The sequence below is a fragment of the Mytilus californianus genome, unplaced genomic scaffold, assembly GCF_021869535.1.
Source record: "Mytilus californianus isolate M0D057914Y unplaced genomic scaffold, xbMytCali1.0.p SCAF_12, whole genome shotgun sequence".
In the NCBI taxonomy this organism is placed as follows: domain Eukaryota; kingdom Metazoa; phylum Mollusca; class Bivalvia; order Mytilida; family Mytilidae; genus Mytilus; species Mytilus californianus.
The window spans coordinates 65,741,539-65,759,299 of NW_026262604.1; positions in this window are offsets into that span (position 1 = coordinate 65,741,539).

A 17,761-nucleotide genomic window follows, 5' to 3' on the forward strand; every position below is an offset into this window, starting at 1 on the left:
CGGTTTTTATCCAACGTTATCATAGGTTTGAACATTGTTTTCAATTTATACTTGTTTATATGTTTTCGTTTGGGCTTGTATTATATTTGCCTTCGGGTTTTTATGATCCGTTCATCCTATTTTGACTCCTCAAAATACAAGAGTCTATCCTCAATTGAGGTAAATTGTATGGCTTTCCAAATACCGTATCGATTCCTAACATCACTGAAGAGACATTAATTGTCAAAATCCGGATATGGTGTACAAAAACCTTTGCACCTTTTGTTTGCGGTATACCATCTTTTCCGCAAGATTATTGTTTTCTGTTTAGTGTCAAATTTATAATTAAGATCCATTTATTACATCGGTGATCCGTTTATTTGGCAATCGCCAATGGCAGTCAGCAGGGTTTAAGAACATTTGTTGTTCGACCTGTTAGTCAAATGCGTTTTGTTAAAATATACTTTTTCACCATTTTGGTCTTTTGGAAAATGTTGTTTGTGCTGTATTTAGACCCCTCTAACAAGAAATTTGTTATGCATGCACGGGTATAAAAATTGCGTTTTTTATCCAACGCAATCATAGGTTTGAACATTGTTTTCAATTTAGACTTGTTTATATTTTCCCGTTTGGTATTGTATTATATTTGCCTTCGGGTTTATATGATCCGTTCATCTTATTTTGACTCCTCAAAATACAAGAGTCTATCATAAATTGAGGTAAATTGTATGGCTTTCCAAATACCGTTTCGATTCCTAACATCACTGAAGAGACATTAATTGTCGAAATCCGGATATGGTGTACAAAAAATTTTGCACCTTTCGTTTGCGGTACCCCATCTTTTCCGCGAGTTTATTGTTTTCTGTTTAGTATTAAATTTATAATTAAGATCCATTTATTACATCGGTGATCCGTTTATTTGGCAATCGCCAATGGCAGTCAGCAGGGTTTAAGAACATTTGTTGTTCGACCTGTTAGTCAAATGCGTTTTGTTAAAATATACTTTTTCACCTTTTTGGTCTTTTGGAAAATGTTGTTTGTGCTGTATTTAGACCCCTCTAACAAGAAATTTGTTTTGCATGCACACGTATAAAAATTGCGGTTTTTATCCAACGCAATCATAGGTTTGAACATTGTTTTCAATTTAGACTTGTTTATATTTTTTCGTTTGGGCTTGTATTATATTTGCCTTCGGGTTTATATGATCCGTTCATCCTATTTTGACTCCTCAAAATTCACGATTCTATCATAAATTGAGGTAAATTGTATGGCTTTCCAAATACCGTTTCGATTCCTAACATCACTGAAGAGACATTAATTGTCGAAATCCGGATATGGTGTACAAAAACCTTTGCACCTTTTGTTTGCGGTACACCATCTTTTCCGCAAGTTTATTGTTTTCTGTTTAGTATTAAATTTATAATTAAGATCCATTTATTACATCGGTGATCAATTTATTTGGCAATCGCCAATGGCAATCAGCAGGGTTTAAGAACATTTGTTGTTCGACCTGTTAGTCAAATGCGTTTTGTTAAAATATACTTTTTCACCTTTTTGGTCTTTTGGAAAATGTTGTTTGTGCTGTATTTAGACCCCTCTAACAAGAAATTTGTTTTGCATGCACACGTATAAAAATTGCGGTTTTTATCCAACGTTATCATAGGTTTGAACATTGTTTTCAATTTATACTTGTTTATATGTTTTCGTTTGGGCTTGTATTATATTTGCCTTCGGGTTTTTATGATCCGTTCATCCTATTTTGACTCCTCAAAATACAAGAGTCTATCCTCAATTGAGGTAAATTGTATGGCTTTCCAAATACCGTATCGATTCCTAACATCACTGAAGAGACATTAATTGTCAAAATCCGGATATGGTGTACAAAAACCTTTGCACCTTTTGTTTGCGGTATACTATCTTTTCCGCAAGATTATTGTTTTCTGTTTAGTGTCAAATTTATAATTAAGATCCATTTATTACATCGGTGATCCGTTTATTTGGCAATCGCCAATGGCAGTCAGCAGGGTTTAAGAACATTTGTTGTTCGACCTGTTAGTCAAATGCGTTTTGTTAAAATATACTTTTTCACCATTTTGGTCTTTTGGAAAATGTTGTTTGTGCTGTATTTAGACCCCTCTAACAAGAAATTTGTTATGCATGCACGGGTATAAAAATTGCGTTTTTTATCCAACGCAATCATAGGTTTGAACATTGTTTTCAATTTAGACTTGTTTATATTTTCCCGTTTGGTATTGTATTATATTTGCCTTCGGGTTTATATGATCCGTTCATCTTATTTTGACTCCTCAAAATACAAGAGTCTATCATAAATTGAGGTAAATTGTATGGCTTTCCAAATACCGTTTCGATTCCTAACATCACTGAAGAGACATTAATTGTCGAAATCCGGATATGGTGTACAAAAAATTTTGCACCTTTCGTTTGCGGTACCCCATCTTTTCCGCGAGTTTATTGTTTTCTGTTTAGTATTAAATTTATAATTAAGATCCATTTATTACATCGGTGATCCGTTTATTTGGCAATCGCCAATGGCAGTCAGCAGGGTTTAAGAACATTTGTTGTTCGACCTGTTAGTCAAATGCGTTTTGTTAAAATATACTTTTTCACCTTTTTGGTCTTTTGGAAAATGTTGTTTGTGCTGTATTTAGACCCCTCTAACAAGAAATTTGTTTTGCATGCACACGTATAAAAATTGCGGTTTTTATCCAACGCAATCATAGGTTTGAACATTGTTTTCAATTTAGACTTGTTTATATTTTTTCGTTTGGGCTTGTATTATATTTGCCTTCGGGTTTATATGATCCGTTCATCCTATTTTGACTCCTCAAAATTCACGATTCTATCATAAATTGAGGTAAATTGTATGGCTTTCCAAATACCGTTTCGATTCCTAACATCACTGAAGAGACATTAATTGTCGAAATCCGGATATGGTGTACAAAAACCTTTGCACCTTTTGTTTGCGGTACACCATCTTTTCCGCAAGTTTATTGTTTTCTGTTTAGTATTAAATTTATAATTAAGATCCATTTATTACATCGGTGATCAATTTATTTGGCAATCGCCAATGGCAATCAGCAGGGTTTAAGAACATTTGTTGTTCGACCTGTTAGTCAAATGCGATTTGTTAAAATATACTTTTTCACCTTTTTGGTCTTTTGGAAAATGTTGTTTGTGCTGTATTTAGAGCCCTCTAACAAGAAATTTGTTTTGAATGCACAGGTATAAAAATTGCGTTTTTTATCCAACGCAATCATAGGTTTGAACATTGTTTTCAATTTAGACTTGTACATATTTTTTCGTTTGGTATTGTATTATATTTGCCTTCGGGTTTATATGATCCGTTCATCCTATTTTAACTCCTCAAAATACAAGAGTCTATCCTCAACTGAGGTAAATTGTATGGCTTTCCAAATACCGTATCGATTCCTAACATCACTGAAGAGACATTAATTGTCGAAATCCGGATATGGTGTACAAAAACCTTTGGACCTTTTGTTTGCGGTATACCATCTTTTCCGCAAGATTATTGTTATCGATCATATAAACCCGAAGGCAAATATAATACAAGCCCAAACGAAAAAATATAAACAAGTCTAAATTGATAACAACGTTCAAACCTATGATTGCGTTGGATAAAAACCGCAATTTTTATACGTGTGCATGCATAACAAATTTCTTGTTAGAGGGGTCTAAATACAGCACAAACAACATTTTCCAAAAGACCAAAAAGGTGAAAAAGTATATTTTAACAAAACGCATTTTACTAACAGGTCGAACAACAAATGTTCTTAAACCTTGCTGACTGCCATTGGCGATTGCCAAATAAACGGATCACCGATGTAATAAATGGATCTTAATTATCAATTTGATACTAAACAGAAATCAATAAACTTGCGGAAAAGATGGTATACCGGAAACAAAAGGTGCAAAGGTTTTTGTACACCATATCCGGATTTCGACAATTAATGTCTCTCCGGTGGTGTAAAGATTCGAAACGGTATTCGGAAAGCCATACAATTTACCTCAATTTAGGATAGACTCTTGTATTTTGAGGAGTCAAAATAGGATGAACGGATCATATAAACCCGAAGGTAAATATAATACAAGCACAAACGAAAATTTTTTTATACCTGTGCATTCAAAACAAATTTATTGTTAGATTGCTCTAAATACAGCACAAACAACATTTTCCAAAAGACCAAAAAGGTGAAAAAGTATATTTTAACAAATCGCATTTGACTAACAGGTCGAACAACAAATGTTCTTAAACCCTGCTGATTGCCATTGGCGATTGCCAAATAAATTGATCACCGATGTAATAAATGGATCTTAATTATAAATTTAATACTAAACAGAAAACAATAAACTTGCGGAAAAGATGGTGTACCGCAAACAAAAGGTGCAAAGGTTTTTGTACACCATATCCGGATTTCGACAATTAATGTCTCTTCAGTGATGTTAGGAATCGAAACGGTATTTGGAAAGCCATACAATTTACCTCAATTTATGATAGAATCTTGAATTTTGAGGAGTCAAAATAGGATGAACGGATCATATAAACCCGAAGGCAAATATAATACAAGCCCAAACGAAAAAATATAAACAAGTCTAAATTGAAAACAACGTTCAAACCTATGATTGCGTTGGATAAAAACCGCAATTTTTATACGTGTGCATGCATAACAAATTTCTTGTTAGAGGGGTCTAAATACAGCACAAACAACATTTTCCAAAAGACCAAAAAGGTGAAAAAGTATATTTTAACAAAACGCATTTTACTAACAGGTCGAACAACAAATGTTCTTAAACCTTGCTGACTGCCATTGGCGATTGCCAAATAAACGGATCACCGATGTAATAAATGGATCTTAATTATCAATTTGATACTAAACAGAAATCAATAAACTTGCGGAAAAGATGGTATACCGGAAACAAAAGGTGCAAAGGTTTTTGTACACCATATCCGGATTTCGACAATTAATGTCTCTCCGGTGGTGTAAAGAATCGAAACGGTATTTGGAAAGCCATACAATTTACCTCAATTTATGATAGAATCTTGAATTTTGAGGAGTCAAAATAGGATGAACGGATCATATAAACCCGAAGGCAAATATAATACAAGCACAAACGAAAAAATATAAACAAGTCTAAATTGAAAACAATGTTCAAACCTATGATAACGTTGGTTAAAAACCGCAATTTTTATACGTGTGCATGCAAAACAAATTTCTTGTTAGAGGGGTCTAAATACAGCACAAACAACAACTTTCAAAAGACCAAAAAGGTGAAAAAGTATATTTTAACAAAACGCATTTGACTAACAGGTCGAACAACAAATGTTTTGCATGCACACGTATAAAAATTGCGGTTTTTATCCAACGTTATCATACGTTTGAACATTGTTTTCAATTTAGACTTGTTCATATGTTTTCGTTTGGGCTTGTATTATATTTGCCTTCGGGTTTTTATGATCCGTTCATCCTATTTTGACTCCTCAAAATACAAGAGTCTATCCTCAATTGTGGTAAATTGTATGGCTTTCCAAATACCGTATCGATTCCTAACATCACTGAAGAGACATTAATTGTCAAAATCCGGATATGGTGTACAAAAACCTTTGCACCTTTTGTTTGCAGTATACCATCTTTTCCGCAAGATTATTGTTTTCTGTTTAGTGTCAAATTTATAATTAAGATCCATTTATTACATCGGTGATCCGTTTATTTGGCAATCGCCAATGGCAGTCAGCAGGGTTTAAGAACATTTGTTGTTCGACCTGTTAGTCAAATGCGTTTTGTTAAAATATACTTTTTCACCATTTTGGTCTTTTGGAAAATGTTGTTTGTGCTGTGTTTAGACCCCTCTAACAAGAAATTTGTTATGCATGCACAGGTATAAAAATTGCGTTTTTTATCCAACGCAATCATAGGTTTGAACATTGTTTTCAATTTAGACTTGTTTATATTTTCCCGTTTGGTATTGTATTATATTTGCCTTCGGGTTTATATGATCCGTTCATCTTATTTTGACTCCTCAAAATACAAGAGTCTATCATAAATTGAGGTAAATTGTATGGCTTTCCAAATACCGTTTCGATTCCTAACATCACTGAAGAGACATTAATTGTCGAAATCCGGATATGGTGTACAAAAACCTTTGCACCTTTTGTTTGCAGTACACCATCTTTTCCGCAAGTTTATTGTTTTCTGTTTAGTATTAAATTTATAATTAAGATCCATTTATTACATCGGTGATCAATTTATTTGGCAATCGCCAATGGCAATCAGCAGGGTTTAAGAACATTTGTTGTTCGACCTGTTAGTCAAATGCGATTTGTTAAAATATACTTTTTCACCTTTTTGGTCTTTTGGAAAATGTTGTTTGTGCTGTATTTAGAGCCCTCTAACAAGAAATTTGTTTTGAATGCACAGGTATAAAAATTGCGTTTTTTATCCAACGCAATCATAGGTTTGAACATTGTTTTCAATTTAGACTTGTACATATTTTTTCGTTTGGTATTGTATTATATTTGCCTTCGGGTTTATATGATCCGTTCATCCTATTTTAACTCCTCAAAATACAAGAGTCTATCCTCAACTGAGGTAAATTGTATGGCTTTCCAAATACCGTATCGATTCCTAACATCACTGAAGAGACATTAATTGTCGAAATCCGGATATGGTGTACAAAAACCTTTGGACCTTTTGTTTGCGGTATACCATCTTTTCCGCAAGATTATTGTTATCGATCATATAAACCCGAAGGCAAATATAATACAAGCCCAAACGAAAAAATATAAACAAGTCTAAATTGATAACAACGTTCAAACCTATGATTGCGTTGGATAAAAACCGCAATTTTTATACGTGTGCATGCATAACAAATTTCTTGTTAGAGGGGTCTAAATACAGCACAAACAACATTTTCCAAAAGACCAAAAAGGTGAAAAAGTATATTTTAACAAAACGCATTTTACTAACAGGTCGAACAACAAATGTTCTTAAACCTTGCTGACTGCCATTGGCGATTGCCAAATAAACGGATCACCGATGTAATAAATGGATCTTAATTATCAATTTGATACTAAACAGAAATCAATAAACTTGCGGAAAAGATGGTATACCGGAAACAAAAGGTGCAAAGGTTTTTGTACACCATATCCGGATTTCGACAATTAATGTCTCTCCGGTGGTGTAAAGATTCGAAACGGTATTCGGAAAGCCATACAATTTACCTCAATTTAGGATAGACTCTTGTATTTTGAGGAGTCAAAATAGGATGAACGGATCATATAAACCCGAAGGTAAATATAATACAAGCACAAACGAAAAACTTTTTATACCTGTGCATTCAAAACAAATTTATTGTTAGATTGCTCTAAATACAGCACAAACAACATTTTCCAAAAGACCAAAAAGGTGAAAAAGTATATTTTAACAAATCGCATTTGACTAACAGGTCTAACAACAAATGTTCTTAAACCCTGCTGATTGCCATTGGCGATTGCCAAATAAATTGATCACCGATGTAATAAATGGATCTTAATTATAAATTTAATACTAAACAGAAAACAATAAACTTGCGGAAAAGATGGTGTACCGCAAACAAAAGGTGCAAAGGTTTTTGTACACCATATCCGGATTTCGACAATTAATGTCTCTTCAGTGATGTTAGGAATCGAAACGGTATTTGGAAAGCCATACAATTTACCTCAATTTATGATAGAATCTTGAATTTTGAGGAGTCAAAATAGGATGAACGGATCATATAAACCCGAAGGCAAATATAATACAAGCCCAAACGAAAAAATATAAACAAGTCTAAATTGAAAACAACGTTCAAACCTATGATTGCGTTGGATAAAAACCGCAATTTTTATACGTGTGCATGCATAACAAATTTCTTGTTAGAGGGGTCTAAATACAGCACAAACAACATTTTCCAAAAGACCAAAAAGGTGAAAAAGTATATTTTAACAAAACGCATTTTACTAACAGGTCGAACAACAAATGTTCTTAAACCTTGCTGACTGCCATTGGCGATTGCCAAATAAACGGATCACCGATGTAATAAATGGATCTTAATTATCAATTTGATACTAAACAGAAATCAATAAACTTGCGGAAAAGATGGTATACCGGAAACAAAAGGTGCAAAGGTTTTTGTACACCATATCCGGATTTCGACAATTAATGTCTCTCCGGTGGTGTAAAGAATCGAAACGGTATTTGGAAAGCCATACAATTTACCTCAATTTATGATAGAATCTTGAATTTTGAGGAGTCAAAATAGGATGAACGGATCATATAAACCCGAAGGCAAATATAATACAAGCACAAACGAAAAAATATAAACAAGTCTAAATTGAAAACAATGTTCAAACCTATGATAACGTTGGTTAAAAACCGCAATTTTTATACGTGTGCATGCAAAACAAATTTCTTGTTAGAGGGGTCTAAATACAGCACAAACAACAACTTTCAAAAGACCAAAAAGGTGAAAAAGTATATTTTAACAAAACGCATTTGACTAACAGGTCGAACAACAAATGTTTTGCATGCACACGTATAAAAATTGCGGTTTTTATCCAACGTTATCATACGTTTGAACATTGTTTTCAATTTAGACTTGTTTATATGTTTTCGTTTGGGCTTGTATTATATTTGCCTTCGGGTTTTTATGATCCGTTCATCCTATTTTGACTCCTCAAAATACAAGAGTCTATCCTCAATTGTGGTAAATTGTATGGCTTTCCAAATACCGTATCGATTCCTAACATCACTGAAGAGACATTAATTGTCAAAATCCGGATATGGTGTACAAAAACCTTTGCACCTTTTGTTTGCAGTATACCATCTTTTCCGCAAGATTATTGTTTTCTGTTTAGTGTCAAATTTATAATTAAGATCCATTTATTACATCGGTGATCCGTTTATTTGGCAATCGCCAATGGCAGTCAGCAGGGTTTAAGAACATTTGTTGTTCGACCTGTTAGTCAAATGCGTTTTGTTAAAATATACTTTTTCACCATTTTGGTCTTTTGGAAAATGTTGTTTGTGCTGTGTTTAGACCCCTCTAACAAGAAATTTGTTATGCATGCACAGGTATAAAAATTGCGTTTTTTATCCAACGCAATCATAGGTTTGAACATTGTTTTCAATTTAGACTTGTTTATATTTTCCCGTTTGGTATTGTATTATATTTGCCTTCGGGTTTATATGATCCGTTCATCTTATTTTGACTCCTCAAAATACAAGAGTCTATCATAAATTGAGGTAAATTGTATGGCTTTCCAAATACCGTTTCGATTCCTAACATCACTGAAGAGACATTAATTGTCGAAATCCGGATATGGTGTACAAAAACCTTTGCACCTTTTGTTTGCAGTACACCATCTTTTCCGCAAGTTTATTGTTTTCTGTTTAGTATTAAATTTATAATTAAGATCCATTTATTACATCGGTGATCAATTTATTTGGCAATCGCCAATGGCAATCAGCAGGGTTTAAGAACATTTGTTGTTCGACCTGTTAGTCAAATGCGATTTGTTAAAATATACTTTTTCACCTTTTTGGTCTTTTGGAAAATGTTGTTTGTGCTGTATTTAGAGCCCTCTAACAAGAAATTTGTTTTGAATGCACAGGTATAAAAATTGCGTTTTTTATCCAACGCAATCATAGGTTTGAACATTGTTTTCAATTTAGACTTGTACATATTTTTTCGTTTGGTATTGTATTATATTTGCCTTCGGGTTTATATGATCCGTTCATCCTATTTTGACTCCTCAAAATACAAGAGTCTATCCTCAATTGAGGTAAATTGTATGGCTTTCCAAATACCGTATCGATTCCTAACATCACTGAAGAGACATTAATTGTCGAAATCCGGATATGGTGTACAAAAACCTTTGCACCTTTTGTTTGCGGTATACCATCTTTTCCGCAAGATTATTGTTTTCTGTTTAGTATCAAATTTATAATTAAGATCCATTTATATCATCGGTGATCCGTTTATTTGGCAATCGCCAATGGCAGTCAGCAGGGTTAAAGAACATTTGTTGTTCGACCTGTTAGTCAAATGCGTTTTGTTAAAATATACTTTTTCACCTTTTTGGTCTTTTGAAAGTTGTTGTTTGTGCTGTATTTAGACCCCTCTAACAAGAAATTTGTTTTGCATGCACACGTATAAAAATTGTGGTTTTTAACCAACGTTATCATAGGTTTGAACATTGTTTTCAATTTAGACTTGTTTATATTTTTTCGTTTGTGCTTGTATTATATTTGCCTTCGGGTTTATATGATCCGTTCATCATATTTTGACTCCTCAAATTACAAGAGTCTATCCTAAATTGAGGTAAATTGTATGGCTTTCCAAATACCGTTTCGAATCTTTACACCACCGGAGAGACATTAATAGTCGAAATCCGGATATGGTGTACAAAAACCTTTGCACCTTTTGTTTCCGGTATACCATCTTTTCCGCAAGTTTATTGATTTCTGTTTAGTATCAAATTGATAATTAAGATCCATTTATTACATCGGTGATCCGTTTATTTGGCAATCGCCAATGGCAGTCAGCAATGTTTAAGAACATTTGTTGTTCGACCTGTTAGTAAAATGCATTTTGTTAAAATATACTTTTTCACCTTTTTGGTCTTTTGGAAAATGTTGTTTGTGCTGTATTTAGACCCCTCTAACAAGAAATTTGTTTTGCATGCACACGTATAAAAATTGCGGTTTTTATCCAACGCAATCATAGGTTTGAACGTTGTTATCAATTTAGACTTGTTTATATTTTTTCGTTTGGGCTTGTATTATATTTGCCTTCGGGTTTATATGATCCGTTCATCCTATTTTGACTCCTCAAAATTCAAGATTCTATCATAAATTGAGGTAAATTGTATGGCTTTCCAAATACCGTTTCGATTCCTAACATCACTGAAGAGACATTAATTGTCGAAATCCGGATATGGTGTACAAAAACCTTTGCGCCTTTTGTTTGCGGTATACCATCTTATCCGCAAGTGTATTGTTTTCTGTTTAGTATTAGATTGATAATTAAGATCCATTTATTACATCGGTGATCCGTTTATTTGGCAATCGCCAATGGCAGTCAGCAAGGTTTAAGAACATTTGTTGTTCGACCTTTTAGTCAAAAGCGTTTTGTTTAAATATACTTTTTCACCTTTTTGGTCTTTTGGTAAATGTTTTTTGTGCTGTATTTAGACCCCTCTAACTAGAAATTTGTTTTGTATGCACACGTATTAAAATTGCGGTTTTTATCCAACGCAATCATAGGTTTGAACATTGTTTTCAATTTAGACTTGTTATTATTTTTTCGTTTGTGCTTGTATTTTATTTGCCCTCGGGTTTATATGATCCGTTCATCTTGTTTTGACTCCTGAAAATTCAGGAGTATCCTAAATTGAGGTAAATTGTATGGCTTTCCAAATACCGTTTCGATTCCTAACATCACTGAAGAGACATTAATTGTCGAAATCCGGATATTGTGTACAAAAACCTTTGCACCTTTTGTTTGCGGTATACCATCTTTTCCGCAAGTTTATTGTTTTCTGTTTAGTATTAAATTTATAATTAAGATCCATTTATTACATCGTTGATCCGTTTATTTGGCAATCGCCAATGGCAGTCAGCAGGGTTTAAGAACATTTATTGTTCGACCTGTTAGTCAAATGCGTTTTGTTAAAATATACTTTTTCACCTTTTTGGTCTTTTGGTTAATTTTTTTTGTGCTGTATTTAGACCCCTCTCACAAGAATTTTGTTTTGTATGCACACGTATTAAAATTGCGGATTTTATCCAACGCAATCATAGGTTTGAACGTTGTTTTCAATTTAGACTTGTTTATATTTTTTCGTTTGTGCTTGTTTTATATTTGCCTTTGGGTTTATATGATCCGTTCATCTTATTTTGACTCCTCAAAATTCAGGAGTATGCTAAATTGAGGTAAATGGTATGGCTTTCCAAATACCGTTTCGATTCCTAACATCACTGAAGAGACATTAATTGTCGAAATGCGGATATGGTGTACAAAAACCTTTGCACCTTTTGTTTGCGGTATACCATCTTTTCCGCAAGTTTATTGTTTTCTGTTTAGTATTAAATTTATAATTAAGATCCATTTATTACATCGTTGATCCTTTTATTTGGCAATCGCAAAAGGCAGTCAGCAGGGTTTAAGAACATTTGTTGTTCGACCTGTTAGTCAAATGCGTTTTGTTAAAATATACTTTTTCACCTTATTGGTCTTTTGAAAATCGTTGTTTGTGCTGTATTTAGACCCCTCTAACAAGAAATTTGTTTTGCATGCACACGTATAAAAATTGCGGTTTTTATCCAACGCAATCATAGGTTTGAACGTTGTTTTCAATTTAGACTTGTTTATATTTTTGTATGGGCTTGTATTATATTTGCCCTCGGGTTTATATGATCCGTTCATCCTATTTTGACTCCTCAAAATTCAAGAGTCTATCCTAAATTGAGGTAAATTGTATGGCCTTCCAAATACCGTTTCGATTCCTAACATCACTGAAGAGACATTAATTGTCGAAATCCGGATATGGTGTACAAAAACCTTTGCACCTTTTGTTTCCTGTATACCATCTTTTCCGAAAGTTTATTGTTTTCTGTTTAGTATTAAATTTATAATTAAGATCCATTTATTACATCGTTGATCCGTTTATTTGGCAATCGCCAATGGCAGACAGCAGGGTTAAAGAACATTTGTTGTTCGACCTGTTTGTCAAATGCGTTTTGTTAAAATATACTTTTTCACCTTTTTGGCCTTTTTATTAAATGTTTTTTGTGCTGTATTTAGACCCCTCTAACTAGAAATGTGTTTTGTATGCACACGTATTAAAATTGCGGTTTTTATCCAACGCAATCATACGTTTGAACGTTGTTTTCAATTTAGACTTGTTTATATTTTTTCGTTTGTGCTTGTATTATATTTGCCCTCGGGTTTATATGATCCGTTCATCTTATTTTGACTCCTGAAAATTCAGGAGTATCCTAAATTGAGGTAAATTGTATGGCTTTCCAAATATCGTTTCGATTCCTAACATCACTGAAGAGACATTAATTGTCGAAATCCGGATATGGTGTACAAAAACCTTTGCACCTTTTGTTTGCAGTATACCATCTTTTCCGCAAGTTTATTGTTTTCTGTTTAGTATTAAATTTATAATGAAGATCCATTTATTACATCGTTGATCCGTTTATTTGGCAGTCGCCAATGGCAGTCAGCAGGGTTTAAGAACATTTGTTGTTCGACCTGTTAGTCAAATGCGTTTTGTTAAAATATACTTTTTCACCTTTTTGGTCTTTTGGTTAATTTTTTTGTGCTGTATTTAGACCCCTCTAACAAGAAATTTGTTTTGCATGCACACGTATAAAACTTGCGGTTTTTATCCAACGCAATCATAGGTTTGAACGTTGTTTTCAATTTAGACTTGTTTATATTTTTTCGTCTGGGCTTGTATTAATTATTTGCCTTTGGGTTAATATGATCCGTTCATCCTATTTTGACTCCTCAAAATACAAGAGTCTATCCTAATTTGAGGTAAATTGTATGGATTTCCAAATACCGTTTCGATTCCTTACACCACCGAAGAGACATTAATTGTCGAAATCCGGATATGGTGTACAAAAACCTTTGTACCTTTTGTTTGCGGTATACCATCTTTTCCGAAAGTTTATTGTTTTTTGTTTAGTTTTAAATTTATAAATAAGATTCATTTATTACATCGGTGATCCGTTTATTTGGCAATTGCCAATGGCAGTCAGCAGGGTTTAAGAACATTTGTTGTTCGACCTGTTAGTCAAATGCGTTTTCTTAAAAATATACTTTTTCACCTTTTTGCTCTTTTGGAAAATGTTGTTTGTGCTGTATTTAGACCCCTCTAACAAGAAATTTGTTTTGCATCCAAACGTATAAAAATTGCGGTTTTTATCCAACGCAATCATACGTTTGAACGTTGATTTCAATTTAGACTTGTTTATATTGTTTCGTTTGGGCTTGTATTATATTTGCCTTCGGGTTTATATGATCCGTTCATCCTATTTTGACTCTTCAAAATTCAAGAGTCTATTCTAAATTGAGGTAAATTGTACGGCTTTCCAAATACCGTTTCGATTCCTAACATCACTGAAGAGACATTAATTGTCGAAATCCGGATATGGTGTACAAAAATCTTTGCGCCTTTTGTTTGCGGTATACCATCTTATCCGCAAGTGTATTGTTTTCTGTTTAGTATTAAATTGATAATTAAGATCCATTTATTACATCGGTAATCAGTTTATTTGGCAATCGCCAATGGCAGTCAGCAGGGTTTAAGAACATTTGTTGTTCGACCTGTTAGTCAAATGCGTTTTGTTAAAATATACTTTTTCACCTTTTTGGTCTTTTGGAAAATGTTGTTTGTGCTGTATTTAGACCCCTCTAACAAAAAAATTGTTTTGCATGCAAACGTAAAAAAATTGCGGTTTTTATCCAACGCAATCATACGTTTGAACGTTGTTTTCAATTTAGACTTGTTTATATTTTTTCGTTTGGGCTTGTATTATATTTGCCTTCGGGTTTATATGATCCGTTCATCCTATTTTGACTCCTCAAAATTCAAGAGTCTATCCTAAAGTGAGGTAAATTGTATGGCTTTTCAAATACCGTTTCGATTCCTAACATCACTGAAGAGACATTAATTGTCGAAATCCGGATATGGTGTACAAAAACCTTTGTACCTTTTGTTTGCGGTATACCATCTTTTCCGAAAGTTTATTGTTTTTTGTTTAGTTTTAAATTTATAAATAAGATTCATTTATTACATCGGTGATCTGTTTATTTGGCAATTGCCAATGGCAGTCAGCAGGGTTTAAGAACATTTGTTGTTCGACCTGTTAGTCAAATGCGTTTTCTTAAAAATATACTTTTTCACCTTTTTGCTCTTTTGGAAAATGTTGTTTGTGCTGTATTTAGACCCCTCTAACAAGAAATTTGTTTTGCATGCAAACGTATAAAAATTGCGGTTTTTATCCAACACAATCATACGTTTGAACGTTGTTTTCAATTTAGATTTGTTTATATTGTTTCGTTTTGGCTTGTATTATATTTGCCTTCGGGTTTATATGATCCGTTCATCCTATTTTGACTCTTCAAAATTCAAGAGTCTATCCTAAATTGAGGTAAATTGTATGGCTTTCCAAATACCGTTTCGATTCCTAACATCACCGAAGAGACATTAATTGTCGAAATCCGGATATGGTGTACAAAAACCGTTGCGCCTTTTGTTTGCGGTATACCATCTTATCCGCAAGTGTATTGTTTTCTGTTTAGTATTAGATTGATAATTAAGATCCATTTATTACATCGGTGATCAGTTTATTTGGCAATCGCCAATGGCAGTCAGCAGGGTTTAGGAACATTTGTTGTTCGACCTGTTAGTCAAATGCGTTTTGTTAAAATATACTTTTTTACCTTTTTGGTCTTTTGGAAAATGTTGTTTGTGCTGTATTTAGACCCCTCTAACAAAAAATTTGTTTTGCATGCAAACGTATAAAAATTGCGGTTTTTATCCAACGCAATCATACGTTTGAACGTTGTTTTCAATTTAGACTTGTTTATATTTTTTCGTTTGGGCTTGTATTATATTTGCCCTAGGGTTTATATGATCCGTTCATCCTATTTTGACTCCTCAAAATTCAAGAGTCTATCCTAAATTGAGGTAAATTGTATGGCTTTCCAAATACCGTTTCGATTCCTAACATCACTGAAGAGACATTAATTGTCGAAATCCGGATATGGTGTACAAAAACCTTTGCGCCTTTTGTTTGCGGTATACCATCTTATCCGCAAGTGTATTGTTTTCTGTTTAGTATTAAATTGATAATTAAGATCCATTTATTACATCGGTGATCCGTTTATTTGGCAATCGCAAATGGCAGTCAGCAGGGTTTAAGAACATTTGTTGTTCGACCTGTTAGTCAAATGCGTTTTGTTAAAATATACTTTTTCACCTTTTTGGTCTTTTGGAAAATGTTGTTTGTGCTGTATTTAGACCCCTCTAACAAAAAATCTGTTTTACATGTACACGTATAAAAATTGCGGTTTTTATCCAACGGAATCATAGGTTTAAACGTTGTTTTCAATTTAGACTTGTTTATATTTTTTCGTTTGGGCTTGTATTATATTTGCCTTCGGGTTTATATGATCCGTTCATCCTATTTTGACTCCTAAAATTTCAAGAGTCTATTCTACATTGAGGTAAATTGTATGGCTTTCCAAATACCGTTTCGATTCCTAACATCACTGAAGAGACATTAATTGTCGAAATCCGGATATGGTGAACAAAAACCTGTGCACGTTTTGTTTGCGGTATACCATCTTTTCCGCAAGTTTATTGTTTTCTGTTTAGTATTAAATTTATAATTAAGATCCATTTATTACATCGGTGATCCGTTTATTTGGCAATCGCCAATGGCAGTCAGTAGGGTTTAAGAACATTTGTTGTTGGACCTTTTAGCCAAATGCGTTTTGTTAAAATATACTTTTTCACCTTTTTGGTCTTTTGGTTAATTTTTTTTGTGCTGTATTTAGACCCCTCTAACAAGAAATTTGTTTTGCATGCAAACGTATAAAAATTGCGGTTTTTATCCAACGCAATCATACGTTTGAACGTTGTTTTCAATTTAGACTTGTTTATATTTTTTCGTTTGGGCTTGTATTATATTTGCCTTCGGGTTTATATGATCCGTTCATCCTATTTTGACTCTTCAAAATTCAAGAGTCTATCCTAAATTGAGGTAGATTGTATGGCTTTCCAAATACCGTTTCGATTCCTAACATCACTGAAGAGACATTAATTGTCGAAATCCGGATATGGTGTACAAAAACCTTTGCGCCTTTTGTTTGCGGTATACCATCTTATCCGCAAGTGTATTGTTTTCTGTTTAGTATTAGATTGATAATTAAGATCCATTTATTACATCGGTGATCAGTTTATTTGGCATCGCCAATGGCAGTCAGCAGGGTTTAATAACATTTGTTGTTCGACCTGTTAGTCAAATGCGTTTTGTTAAAATATACTTTTTTACCTTTTTGGTCTTTTGGAAAATGTTGTTTGTGCTGTATTTAGACCCCTCTAACAAAAAAATTGTTTTGCATGCAAACGTATAAAAATTGCGGTTTTTATCCATCGCAATCATACGTTTGAACGTTGTTTTCAATTTAGATTTGTTTATATTTTTTCGTTTGGGCTTGTATTATATTTGCCTTCGGGTTTATATGATCCGTTCATCCTATTTTGACTCCTAAAAATTCAAGAGTCTATTCTACATTGAGGTAAATTGTATGGCTTTCCAAATACCGTTTCGATTCCTAACATCACTGAAGAGACATTAATTGTCGAAATCCGGATATGGTGAACAAAAACCTGTGCACGTTTTGTTTGCGGTATACCATCTTTTCCGCAAGTTTATTGTTTTCTGTTTAGTATTAAATTTATAATTAAGATCCATTTATTACATCGGTGATCCGTTTATTTGGCAATCGCCAATGGCAGTCAGCAGGGTTTAAGAACATTTGTTGTTCGACCTGTTAGTCAAATGCGTTTTGTTAAAATATACTTTTTCACCTTTTTGGTCTTTTGGAAAATGTTGTTTGTGCTGTATTTAGACCCCTCTAACACGAAATTTGTTTTGCATGCACACGTATAAAAATTGCGGTTTTTATCCAACGTTATCAT